Source organism: Phodopus roborovskii, unplaced genomic scaffold (assembly GCF_943737965.1).
Source record: "Phodopus roborovskii unplaced genomic scaffold, PHOROB, whole genome shotgun sequence".
Classification (NCBI taxonomy): domain Eukaryota; kingdom Metazoa; phylum Chordata; class Mammalia; order Rodentia; family Cricetidae; genus Phodopus; species Phodopus roborovskii.
In genome coordinates, this window is record NW_026126567.1 from 21,101,687 (window position 1) to 21,115,251 (window position 13,565).

Here is a 13,565-nt window from a genome sequence, read left to right on the forward strand (position 1 = left end):
CTTCCCTTGCTTTGGCCCAGTCTTTCCTTTCTGTGCCCTAATATCTCCAGTTTGGAATAGAAGTGTTTATCCTATGATATTGAATATTGGGAATTCATAACTTGTTATTATTTTTGTTTTGAAAATTATTTTATATCTATGAGTATTTTTCTTGCATGTCTATCTGTGCACTGTATGTATGCTGAATATCCAGGGATACATCAGATCCTGGCCTATCAGATTCTCTGGAATTGGAGTTATAGTAATTTTTGAACCATCATGGGGTGATGGGCATTGAAGCCAAATACTGCATAAGAGCAGAAGGTGCTCTGAATCAGGTTAACTCTCCAGCCCTATAACTGGATTGGCCTTACAGTGCTCACAGCTAAGAGATGGCTTGAACATTAGAGAATACTGCACTCACTCACAGTGTTGACCAGTTTTGGAGATACTAGATTCTGCCTAGTCTGGTATCCCTGCTTATACTTTCTGCCTGGCTACTGGCCAGTCAGTGTTTTATTTATCAACCAATAAGAGAAAAATATATTAACAGCATACAGAAGGACATCCCCATCTGTTTAGAATAACGTAGGTGTGACATTATTCTATGTCTGGGAGAACATTTCCAAAGAGATTAAACTGAGGTGAGAAGACCATCCTGAGCATGACCAGTCCTTGGGGGGTGGGAACTGGAGATAAATAATAAGAAGAAAGGAGTTGAGCACCCTCATTTGATATTCCCTTCTTTCTGATTATAGTAAAGATGTGGTTCTCAGTCTCACGTTTCTGCTTCTGTGTTCCCCAATTATGATGGAGGCAAATTAAATTATTTATTTTTTAAGTTAGGTTTGTTAGGTGTTTTGTCACAAAAAAAGTGAAAACTAACTAATCCAAGGTAGTTTTCTGGAATTTTCTAACCCTAGGATGGCCAATCTTAGCCTGTGGCTTGTGTTACTTCACAAATATAATGTGAGTTAAATGTATAATGGTTATAATTCAAGTCTGAAAAAGTCAGTGAACAAATTAGAAAAATAACCAGTACCAATAACAAATTGGACTTTAATGTTTCCATTTTGCATAAAGCAATATTGAGGCTCAGAATATATAAAAGGCAAGGAATCATTGTGCCATGATTGATGAGTTTGGGATTTTGATGTGGTTAATATTTTCATTAATTTATTTATAAAAGCCATATGAAGGCATGCATAATACCCTAGACTTGAGTCTGACCTTCACAAAGTAAATGAAAGCTACATGAATTAGGTGGTATTATGACTATAGTCTGAATGCCCCCACAATTCATGCATCAAAACTTACTCCCATTGTGATGGTATTAAGAAATAAGGCATTTAGGGGAGTAAGTCATGAGTGTTCCTGCTCTTGAATGAGTTCATATCTTGTAAAAGTTCGGGGGTGGGCAAGTCAAACCCTTTGCACATTTCCATTCCCTCTACTACATGAAGACACAAAAGTGGGGCACTAACATTTCAGGAGAGACTAAGCTATCACCAGCAATCAAAGCTACAAGAACTTTGATTATGACTTTAAAACCCCCAGCACTGAAGGGAAATCAATTGCTATTCTTTACATATTACTCACTCTGTGATATTTTCTTATAATAGCACAAATGTACTATGACATCATCCCTGTTTGATGAGTGAAGAAACACTGGACAGGTAAAGTAGCTTATCCAAAATCACACAGCTGGAAGTGATGAACACATTATTAAAAAGCTTGCTTGGCTTACTCTAAAGTGCGTGTGTGTGTGTGTGTGTGTGTGTGTGTGTGTGTGTGTGTGTGTATGTGTGTGTGAGTGTGTGTGAGTGTGTTAGTGTGTCTTAGTGTCTCTCAAAACTAGAGGTAGGATACCCATGGGCTTCTGCTATCTGTCCAGGATTTTTGTTTTGTCACCACTGTAATTTACTTTTCTGCTTCTTTCAAGCATCACAACAGATTTAACTAACGTCCATGTAGATCTTATTTGACCACAAGTTTAAATAAGAAGTCCTTGTTGGAGTTTAAAGTATTGCTTTACTATAGATGTCAAGTGAGAACTCAAGAAGTTTTACTATATTGTTACAACATTATTACATTATTATGTATTTACATCTTATCATGTGCCCAGTGCTGTACTGAAGTACTTCATGAATAACAAGTCATTTAATTCCCTGTACCATCCGAGCAGGTATTGCTATCATTCACATCTTACAGAGTGGCTAACTGGAATAAAAAGAGGTTGAAGAACGTGCCTGAAGCCCCACAGCCAGAGCACAATCCAGATTCCTAACTGCTTTCATGTGCTGCCTCTTTGTACAGCTGCCTTCATCTTTCCTCCCTTCCAGGTTGTATCCTCATCCTAACAAATGCTGCCTGGCAGACTGACCTTCAGATTATAGCTATGTCTTGCTCACTCTGTTTCCTGACTGTACTTATCTTACATAAAATCCCTCCTGGGGATTTGTAAAATAATTCTTTTCTTTCCCTTAAAAAGAACAGAACCCTAGTGCAGATCTCGGGGTCATGCTGGCTGAAGTCTTCCACTTTCCATCCTCACTTGGATTGCATGCTACCCTGTATCTGCTTTCTACTTATCGGTTTTAACTTCCTGTGCCTTTGGTTTGGTTTTTGTACAGGCACAGAATCTATAATTACCAAGGAATAATTTTCTTCATATTATTTTACATTTCTGCAAATGCTTTAAATGGTAGATGCTTTAATGTTCTATTTTAAAGAAATGACAGACCCTCCAGTTAATCCTCTTGCAGTTAGATTCATTTGCTATCTGTACCCCTAAAGATCAAGGTTTTTCAAATATCAGCAGTGGGAAATGTGGTAATGTTTCTGGTGGTATAGATACTATAGAAACTCAAGAGTTTATAAAGATTATTTTCCAAAGTTGAAATTGATTATTCCCTGTGAAGGTTGATTATAGCTATTGAGATCTTTAAAATAAAGTGCCAACTCTTTTTTTAAAATAAATTTTATTTGAATTAGAAAAAAAATTATTTTACATATCAATTCCAGTTCCCTCTGCTTCCCATCCCCCATGCCTCCCATCCACTCATCCACTCCCCAGGGAAGGTGAGGCCTTCCATCAGGATCATAAAAATCTGTCAAGTCATTTGGGGTGAGGGCTAGCCCCTCCCTTGTGTATCTACCTAAGGGAGAATCTCTCCATGGGAAATGGGCCCCTGAAGTCCCTTCCTGCACTAGGGATATATCCTGGTTCTACTGCCAGAGACCTCCATAGACTTCCCAGTCTTCCTAGATGATATCCATATTCAGGGGGCCTGGATTGGTCCTATATTGGTTCCCCAGCTGTCAGACTGGGGTCCATGAGTTCCCACTTGCTCAGGTCAGCTGTGTCTGTGGGTTTTCCCATCATGGTCTTGACCCCTTTGTTTGTCATCTCACTCCTCCTTCTCTGAAATTGGATTCAAGGAGTTTGGCTCAATTCTTAACTGTGGATGTCTGCTTCTGCTTCCATCAGCTACTGGACAGAGGGCTGATTTCTAAAATATACAAAGAACTCAAGAAGCTAGTCACCCAAACACCAAATGGTCCAATTAAAAAGTGGGATTCAGAACTCTAAAATGGCTGAAAGACACTTAAGAAAGTTCTCATCATCCTTAGCCATCAGGGAAATACAAATCAAAACAACTGTGAGATACCATCTTGCTCCTGTGAAAATGGCTAAAGTCAAAAACATCAATGACAGTTTATGCTGGAGAGGATGTGGAGAAAGGGGCATATTCCTCCACTGCTGGTGCGAGTGCAAACGCATACAGCCACTTTGGAAATCAGTATGGTGGTTCTTCAGGAAAATGGGATCAGTCTACCTCAATATTCAGCAATTCCACTCTTAAGAATATACCCAAAAGATGCACATTCATACAACAAGGACATCTGTTCAACTATGCTCATAGCAGCATTATTTGTAATAACCAGAACCTGGAACCAACCTAGATGTCCCTCAACCAAAGAATAGATACAGAAAATATGGTACATTTACAAAAACAAAATGAAACAAAATAAAACAAAGCAAAACACAACAGAATTTTGAAATTTGCAGGCAAATGGATGGAACCAGAAGAAATCATCCTAAGTGAAGTAACCCAGTCACAAACAAACAAACATGGTATGTACTCACTCATATATGAATATTAGACAAAGGTTTACCAGACTACAACCCACACCTCCAGAGAAGCTAGGATACAAGGAGAACCCTAAGAAAGGCATACACAGTCCTCCAAGTGAAGGGGAAAAGGACAAGAGCCTCTGAACAAATTGGGAGCATGGGGGAGGAGTGAGGGATGTAGGACAAAGAGAAGGGAAGAGGAGGAGGAGAACACGAGGGATCAGGAATATTGAGTGGGGAGATGAATAGAAGAGAGCAAGAAAAGAGACATATCAAGAGAGGGAGTCATTATAAGTTTAAAGAGAAATCTGGCACTAGGGAATTATACAGAGATCCATAAGGATTGTCCCAACTAGGAATCTAAGCAATAGTCGAGAGGCTGCCTTAAATGCCCTTCCCCTATAATGAGAATGATGACTACCTTAAATGCCATCCTAAGCATCAACTCTTTTATCTTTTTAGTGAATAGAATTGCTTTCATTTTGATGATGAAATTACAGCTATATGCAATACTTTAAAAATGTACTTAAGCTTTTTCTTCTTTTCCATTTACCCCTTAAATGTCCATTTTCAAAGGGATGATCAATGGCTTGTCAACTTACAGCTCAGCTGATGTAAAAAGTTTGTGATGGCAACCCTAAATGTTTTATCACCTGTCAGAAATTTCAATGATAATAAAAAGTAACATCCTTTAAATTAATTAGACATGATTAGGACTTCAAGCCCAGAGGCCACATCATTATGCAAAAATTATAACAGTTAGCTATTTAAATTACCATTAAATTGATTCTTATGTTAATTGATATTTCACTTATAACCTGAGATTTAATTTATATAAGATCTCCAGAAATAATAAGGCATAATAAAATATTATTTTGGAAAATTCTTTGAGAAAAAAAACACACTGAAAAATTGATTTTTTACATTTGGCTTCAGGTATAATTTCCCAATTAGAATAGAGATGCCTTTTTGTTTCTTACCTGGCCTCATGGCTTACATTCATTCATCTCTTATATCAAGAGGATACACTCTTCTTCAGTGAGGAATGCCTTATCTTCTCCTGTGACATGGTAAACACTGTAATTTAAACATATGAGATGCAGTGAAACTCTGACTTATTCTGGAAAAGCAGGACAATGTGACAATGCACATAGGTGACTTCTGAATACTAAGAATATTTTGTATTTCAGAGAAGAGCTGATACTACAGTGATGGGGGAATGTTCTTCTGTATATATGTTTCTCTTGTTGGTTGATGAATAAAACACTGTTGGCCAAAGAGGCAGGCAGGTAGGTGGCATTAGGAGATGAGGAGAATCCTGGGAAAGGTAGGCAGAGGGAGCCCACCAGAACAGGACCCATGTAGACCACAAAGGAATAAAAGGTCCAGACCCTTCTCCAGTAAGATAAGACTATGTGGAAATACTTATATTAATAGGAATGGGTTAATAATTAAGAGATTGCTATCCAATAAAGAAAAGCCCTAGTCATTGGCCAACAGCTTCATAATTAATGTAGCATTGGTGTGTTTATTTGGGACTGAGAAGGGTGGCAGAACCAGAACAGACAAGAAACCTTCAGCAACACCACAGACAATAATTTGCTCAAGTATTACTCCACACGGTTTTAAGAAATGGTTGTTGTTAAAGTGACTAGGTGATGTTAAAACGCCGGTCTCCTAAAAGGAGGAGTCAATTGCCCTTTTTCACTGCTTGAAAATTTCCTACATGTATATCATGTGTTTTTAGCTTTATTAGTCTCCCTTTTAGACCCTTCAGTTTCTCTTCTGTCTCTCTATTATTACCACCTCATAACTTCCAGTGATTTTTTTTCTTTTTCTAATCCACTGAGTCCTCTTAGTGTTGCTTGTATGTGCATGGGTGCGAGGACATCACTTAGAGCATGGATAGGGCTCTTAGGGACCACTTTCTTGAAGATAGCTGACTCTCCCTTCTCACCCAAAGGTTCATCAGGTAGAGATGGGACTCCATAAGCCTCTTCCCAATCTTGCTGTGAATTTGGGTTGGCCTAGTCTGGCACAGGTCTTATTTTATGCAGACACAGACATGTAGTTCATGTGTGCCCTAGCCATAACATATCCAGCAAAAATTGTTTCACTGCAGTTGTGCACTATCTCTTTCTCTTAGAATCTGTCTGTCCCCTCTTCTGTGATGATACCAAGCCTTTGTTGAGAGGGTTATAATACACTGACAATTACAGATTTCATATTGTCTTATTCTCAGCATGTTGACTCATCGTGGGTATCTGTATTGATCATGGTCCCCTGCTAAAGAAGTTCCTCTGAGGATGAGAGATGAGTTAATCTATGGCTATGAAGATAAAAACTTAGGGGATAATTTAATTCAGTCAGTAGAATAATAGTGTTAGGTTCTTCCTAGGTCCTTTGAACTAGCGAGTCCTGGTTTTAGGGGCCCATTAACAGTATTAATCGTGAGTTTCATTTTGTAGAGTGAACTCTATGTCCAGTTAGAAAGTGGTCAGTTACTTTATATTTGTGCCACTCTAGCAATGGTGAACATACCTTTCCAGGCCAGATGGGTAAGACTATTGGTAACTTCTCTCACCCGGGTAGCATGGAGCAATGAACTCTGTGATGTCTTCTTCACTAATACTTTCTTCTGAGCACTTACTTCTGGCTTTAACAACATATTATTATCTGGGACCTTTCCCTGTTGACATTTCTCAGTTGATTGCAGCATTTCTTGGCTCAAGTTCCTTGTCTTTATCTTAATCTATTTTTTTCTGCACAAGGTTTTAGGAAGTTGATTTCTCTCTACTGTTTTCTCTCTCTACTCCCTAATTCTTATTTCTTCAGATGCCTCCAGTTCTCCAAATTATCTTAGGAATAAAATTGTCCTTCAAAACTGTGCATCTTTGTATTTCTATCTTTGATACCCCTTAGGTTTGTGCAGGTAGTTTATAGGAGGAATTTTTTTAACTTTTTAATTGATTCTTTGTGAATTTCATATCACACACCCCAATCACACTTACATCCACATCTCTCCATATCTGCCCTCTGCCCCTGCAACTCTCCCCTGAAAAATAAAAAAAAAAAAACCTCAAAACCCAACCAAGAACCAAACAAACAAATAAAATCTTGTCTCTATTTGACAGAAACATGAATGATACCCTATCATAAAGAATATAAATAAAATAGAATGTCAATAAAGGAGACTTCATATCTATGGAACAGTGCTTACAAAATCAGTGTTGTAGGGAAATAGGTAGATGTAACTTTTGCATCGCTTATGGAATTACAAATAATTTTTTCTAAAATAAAACTTTTACACATATTAAGACTATTAACAGTGAAAACTTACTAGTTATACTTAAATGGATGTTGGTTAATTAATAATTTAAGAGCCATTTCATGAAATCATTTGCAGCACTGAAAAAGTGATGTTGCACTACAACAGATACCTATAATTCCAGCTCTCAGAAGGTAAGGGCAGGAGGATCAAGAAGTCAGGACCAGTCTTTATGGCACTGCAAGTTTGAAGCCAGCCTACCTATCTACATGAACCTCTCTCATAAAAAGCAAAGCAACAAAATGATGCACATTTATCCTTAGCAACACAATAGGACACACTTGAGAGAAAAGACAGTACTTTATGCAATAAAATTATAATTAGATATCTGCACCTCTCCCTATGTGTTAGCTGTAACCATGTCCAGGTGGCAGACAATTTAATCTTTGATGCCTATAGAGTGAGATGAATAATTGTGACAAAATTGACAACTGCATGTGAAAGTTGTATCTAGCATCTTCAGCCCAATTGCATACTTCCCTGTTAAGGGTGGTGGGTTTGAGATTTGATTGTCATCCAATTCCCAGGATGTAAGTGGTTGAACATGGAATGCAGTGATGCTTAGCTATAAAAAGAATTTCTTTTTCTTTTATTTATTTTTATTATTTTACATATTAATCCCAGTTCCCTCTCCATCCCTCCCTCCCTTCCACCCTCCCATGCCCCCGATCACCCTCCCATCCCATCCCCCCCACTCCACATGTAGGGGGATGCCTCCCTGGAGGGATCATCTAAGTCTGTCGTTTGGAGTAGGAACTAGGCCCTCTCTCCTGCCTCTAGGTTAAGGGAGTATCCCTCCATGGGGAAATGTGCTCCCAAAGTCCTGGTTTCACTGTCAGAGGTCCCTTAGACTTCCCAGGCCTTCTAACTGAGATCCATGTTCAGGGGATCTGAGTCTGTCCAATGCTGTATTCCCAGCAATAGTCTGGGGGTCCATTAGCTCCTCCTTGTTCAGGTCAGCTGTCTCTGTGGGTTTCTGTAGCCTGGTCTTGTCCTCTCTCTCTGCATTTGGGTTCCAGTTCAGCTCAGTGTTTAGCTGTGGATGTCTGCTGCTTCTGTTATCATCAGCTACTAGATGAAGGCTCTATGATAGTGGATAAGTTAGTCATCAATCTCATTATCAGGGAAGGACATTTATGATAGCCTTTCCACTGTTGCTCAAATTGTTAGTTGGGGTCAGTCTTGTAGGTCTCTGAACATTTCTCTAGAGTCAGTTTTCTCTTCAAACCTATAATGGCTCCTACTTTTATGGTCTCTCTCTCTCTCTCTCTCTCTCTCTCTCTCTCTCTTTCATCTATTCCTCCCCTGACTTATTTTTTTTAATGTCATGGGAAAACAACAGCAGAGGACTGACATCTTCTATGGAGCTTCTTATGTTTTAGACTTTCAGCCTTCAATTATCTGTGTTCACAACTGAATTAAAGGTTTCTCATATTTCACAACTAGCCATTCAATTCCTCATGGGTTCAGAGCCAGCACTCAATTTTGAGCATAAAGCCATCTTATCAGTCAGCCACTCATGACTGAATAAATATCTGGACAATGACCTATAGGTGTTTTATCTGATACCTGTCTTGAGGTAGACTTTCTGTTATCTTAGGTTCTGGAAAATTAAATACCCAAAAATGTATTGAGTGTATATTTCAAGGATTCACATCTTTATATGATGCTGGAGAAAACACTCTAACTAATCCACTACTTGTCCTTTTCTTCTGTCAAGTCATTGAAGTCATTTGAAAACTCAAGCCATTTTCTACAAGCACTCCATTTTGAAGCACAATTGTATGTAGTATGATTAGATTCTGCAGCTACCTTAGATTCTGTCTCCGGGATATTTTATATTGTTTGTTCTTACAAGAATATTTTTTTCCATCCAGCCACTGGCATGCCTAACTTAATCTGGGCCCCTCTGAACCCATCCCACCAAACAGAATACTTCTAATTCCATGTTCCTTCATTTCTCTGCTCCTACTTTATATTAGAAGGGATTTCCTCCATAGTTGTATAATCTCACAACTTGGCATATAGCTCCACCAATGTTTATTTTAAAATAGGGGGAAGATACCAATAAAGATAATTACAGAGTATGAGAAATAATGTGGAAACAAAATTGATTTCAGGAGGTTACTAATGGGTTGTGTTATTTTACACACACACACACACACACACACACACACACAAAGGGAGAGAGATTTTCTCATATTCTTCTTTTCTTCATAAGCAATATGACTGTAAAAGATACTGCTTTCCAAGATTTAATAATCAGTTATACCAAATCATATAATGATAATATTAAAAAAAAAAAAATAAAGAACAGGACAAAACCAAGCCATAGGTAGTTTGTGCTTTTGGACTTCTGCTTTCATTGTTTACCCAAGGTTTCTACTTTAATAAGAATGAGAATAATAAGATTAGGTCTATAGAGGCAATGTATTTAGCTGAGGTCTGGAGAATCATTTAATGAGGAATAAGAGAGGAGTAGACAGAAATGCGTTGTTATTGTTTGTCTTTGTGACTTTGGCAAACATTCTGGCAGTATTACTAGTAACATCATTTCTGAAAAGAACTTCGTGATTATGGCTCACATCAGTTTGTATAGGAACCTTTGAGGGTAAGGAGGTCCTGCCAGCAAGTGCTCATGCATTTATAACCATAGCAACAGCTGAGGGAAGCCTCCAAGCTATGTGTTACTCAGGCATACTGCCTCTGGCCATGGTAGAAGCAATGCTCTCATTCTCATGGGAAATCGCTGTTGTTACTCTTTTAATTTGCCAAGTACATTTCACTGGATGATGGTGTTGAGATTTAAAATAACCGGTTCCTCACTGAAAAAACACAAACAAGCAAAGCAAAAGCAAGTGTAGCATTTCTCTCTAGTCATCTCTGAAGAACCAGCTCTCCCAGAAAGCCACCAAGGGTGATAGCAGTGTTAAGCACAGACTTAAAATACCATCTAATCTGAACCTAATTTAATGCATTCAATTTAGTGTCACTCATGACTAAAAGGTAGGAACAATGGTGTTAATAAGTATAATAAATGTATTTTTTTCCAGCCAGTAAAGTGTTTTTATTAGGGATGAGAAAACACACATGCAGTAAGTGAACAGAGAGAAAGCCCCTTTACAAAGCAGAGGGGGAACTTGGGAAGGACATGCCCCCATTCAGTGTAATAAACATTTTAGATGACTTGGTTTATTTCTGTGTATATAAAGTGGAATGTGTTAGAGTGTTGAAATACTTTACCATATGATAATAGTTGTGCATTAATCTTTCTATACACACAATACATTTCCATTTTAACCACAGAATGCATATTTATACCAAACTAATTAAGGACAATATGAAGCATTCACATTAATAATATACAAAACATATCAAGGAACAATAAAGTCCATTCTGCCAATCTCCACATTGAAAATTCATTGATATATTTTTTAAGTGCTTGATTCAATTAACTGGCAAAATGTTATGGAAATTGGTTAAACAAACAAAATGTTCCTCAATGGAAATTGAGTTGCACGGTAGACATCTTTCCATTCCTAGAGTGAAATGCTCAGAAAATTAATTTATGAAAGGAGAAGGTTTAGCTTTGTTCACTGTGTTGGTTGTTTCAGTCCACCATGTGTTGACCCATTGTTTTGACCTGAGTGAGGTGGCATGTAGTGGAGGAAGTTCCTAGGTCTCCCCCAGTAAGTCTACGGAGACTAAGTACAGGAAATCATAAGAAACAGCTGGTCACTTCCTGGTTAAATATATGGTAGAAAAGGGAAGCATCTCTCTCCAAAGAACTGTGAGTTAGTTACATCAAGCACTCAGTCCCTACAGGTACACAAGGTTGATATGTAGTTCTGGATGCCACAGGGGTTAAGGCATCCAAGGAGAGCTTAGGGTTTAAGTGTGTGTACCTGCTATGCAAAATACTTGGAATATCTTGCAAGATTCATAGAGAGTGAAAAAAGTATCAGGACAAAAGCATTCTACATAGAGAAAGATACAACATTAAAAATATTCCTTCTTGAAGATGGAGAGATATCATGGTCTACTTTTCCACAGGCACTCAAGTTTGGTTCCCAGAAAATGAGTCCATCAGCTCACAATTACCTATAACACCAGCTCCAGAGATATCCAGTGTCTCTGGTCTCCATAGGCATCTGCACTCCTGTGCACATACCCGCACAATGGTACATACCTCCTTACATACATATAACTGAAGTGGGAGTTTCCTGTTCAGCCTGGTCTCACAGCCCTTTAGTCCCAAATAAACATGCAGAGGCTTATATTAATTATAAATTGTTTGCCCATGGCTCAAGCTTCTTATTGACTACCTCTTTCTTAATTATTAACTCATTTCTATTAAACTATGTATCTACCTGGACCTGTTACTCCTTTGGCAGCTACATGGTGTCTCTCTTGAGGCTCCTCTCTGTCTTCGTCTTCCCAGAATTCTCCTAGTCTGGTAGTCCTGCCTATACTTCCTGCCTGGTTACTGAACAATCAGTGTTTTTTATTCATCAACTAAAAAGAGAAACATATTATGGAAGGACATCCCCCATCACATAACTAAACAAAGGCCTTTTAAAAAAATATCAGTCCTTGTGCTGGCTCCACCCCTCTCTGGGCAGTGTGGGAGAGCTGGCCCCAAATGCATGAGAGTTGTTGAAATGGTTCACATTTCACCTGGGCAGCCCAGTAGAGCTCACCCTGGAGAAGTGGGAAACCTGGTGAGGGCTGACTCCACCCCTTGATGGTTGTTACATGGCTCCAAGAAGCTGGACCCTAGATATGGCGCTGTCTCTTTTTGGTGAGCTAGCCTCCAGGGAAGTGCTAGACAGCTGGCCCTGGTGGCACAGACTCAGACTCAGGCACAGGTGCAGTTGCAGAAGAGTGGAAAGTTAGTATCCATAACTGTTGCTCTTGCAAGGCATGTTGGCAAAGCGAGTGATGTACTCAACAGCGTTCAGGCAGAGCAGAAGGTAGTACATTCTGAGAGCTTCACAGGATTCTGCACGGCCAGAGTACAATTGATGGAGAACCCAAATACTCAATGGTCATATTTTTACACACAGAATTTGACTGATTGTGGTGAAAGTAACAGAGAGTCTCTGCTGTAGTTCAAAACAGGAGAGACACTTGTATTTGAACTCTGGAAGTCTAGCTTCCTCAATGACATTGACATAGCGTACAAGAATGAAGCTGCTGAGGAAGAGGCTGGGATGCAGATCATGGGGGAAGAGAAGATCAAAACTGGAATTAAGATAACAACTCCAAAGGGTTAGAAAAACCTAAGAGAAATATTCAATTGATAATGATGAGTTTAATCAATGGACAGAAACCTAAAGTGAGTGGTCACCTTAAACATGAGGGAACATTGGTAGCAAGGTTTAGGGGAAGAACTAATCCAGTGTAAACACTCGTCTCCTGGTCATAAAGTACCATAAAGTACATATATATATATATATATATATATATATATATATATATATATATATGTTATTTTTCTTATAGTAATCTATTTATGATTTACGTTTTATCTGAAGAGTTTTTTTTTGTTTGTTTGTTTTATTTTCTTTTGGTTTTGTTTTTTGAGGCAGGGTTTCTCTGTGGCTTTGGAGGGTGTCCTGGAACTAGCTCTTGTAGACCAGGCTGGTCTTGAACTCACAGAGATCCATCTGGCTCTACCTCCAGAGTACTGGGTTTAAAGGCATGTGTCACCACCACCCGGCTTGAAAAGATTTTTACTGCTGCTTTATTTTTAAATGTTCTTTCTAAACGTGGGAACTCTTTCATGGCCAATAGAAGAGTTCCTCTTATTTTATGTCTACAGTTCTTCCTTGAAGAGTCAACTAGTCCTTGTAGGCAGAATACCTACAAAGTATGTAGGTGATATTTGAGAATGTTTTGAGAATACCTTTGGTTTCATCAGTGTTGTTGTAAACTGTGTATGAATTAATCTTTTGTTGGTTTGTCTCCTGGTGTTCATATTAATTCATTTACTCTGTTTGGTTTTTATAGCCTTTCTTAAATCTTTGGATTGGGTTCTTCAGTTAGTTTTGAAAACTTCTCAGCAATATTTCTGTAGTTTCTGTGTTTTCTTAATTCTCCTGAATTTCAACTATGTGT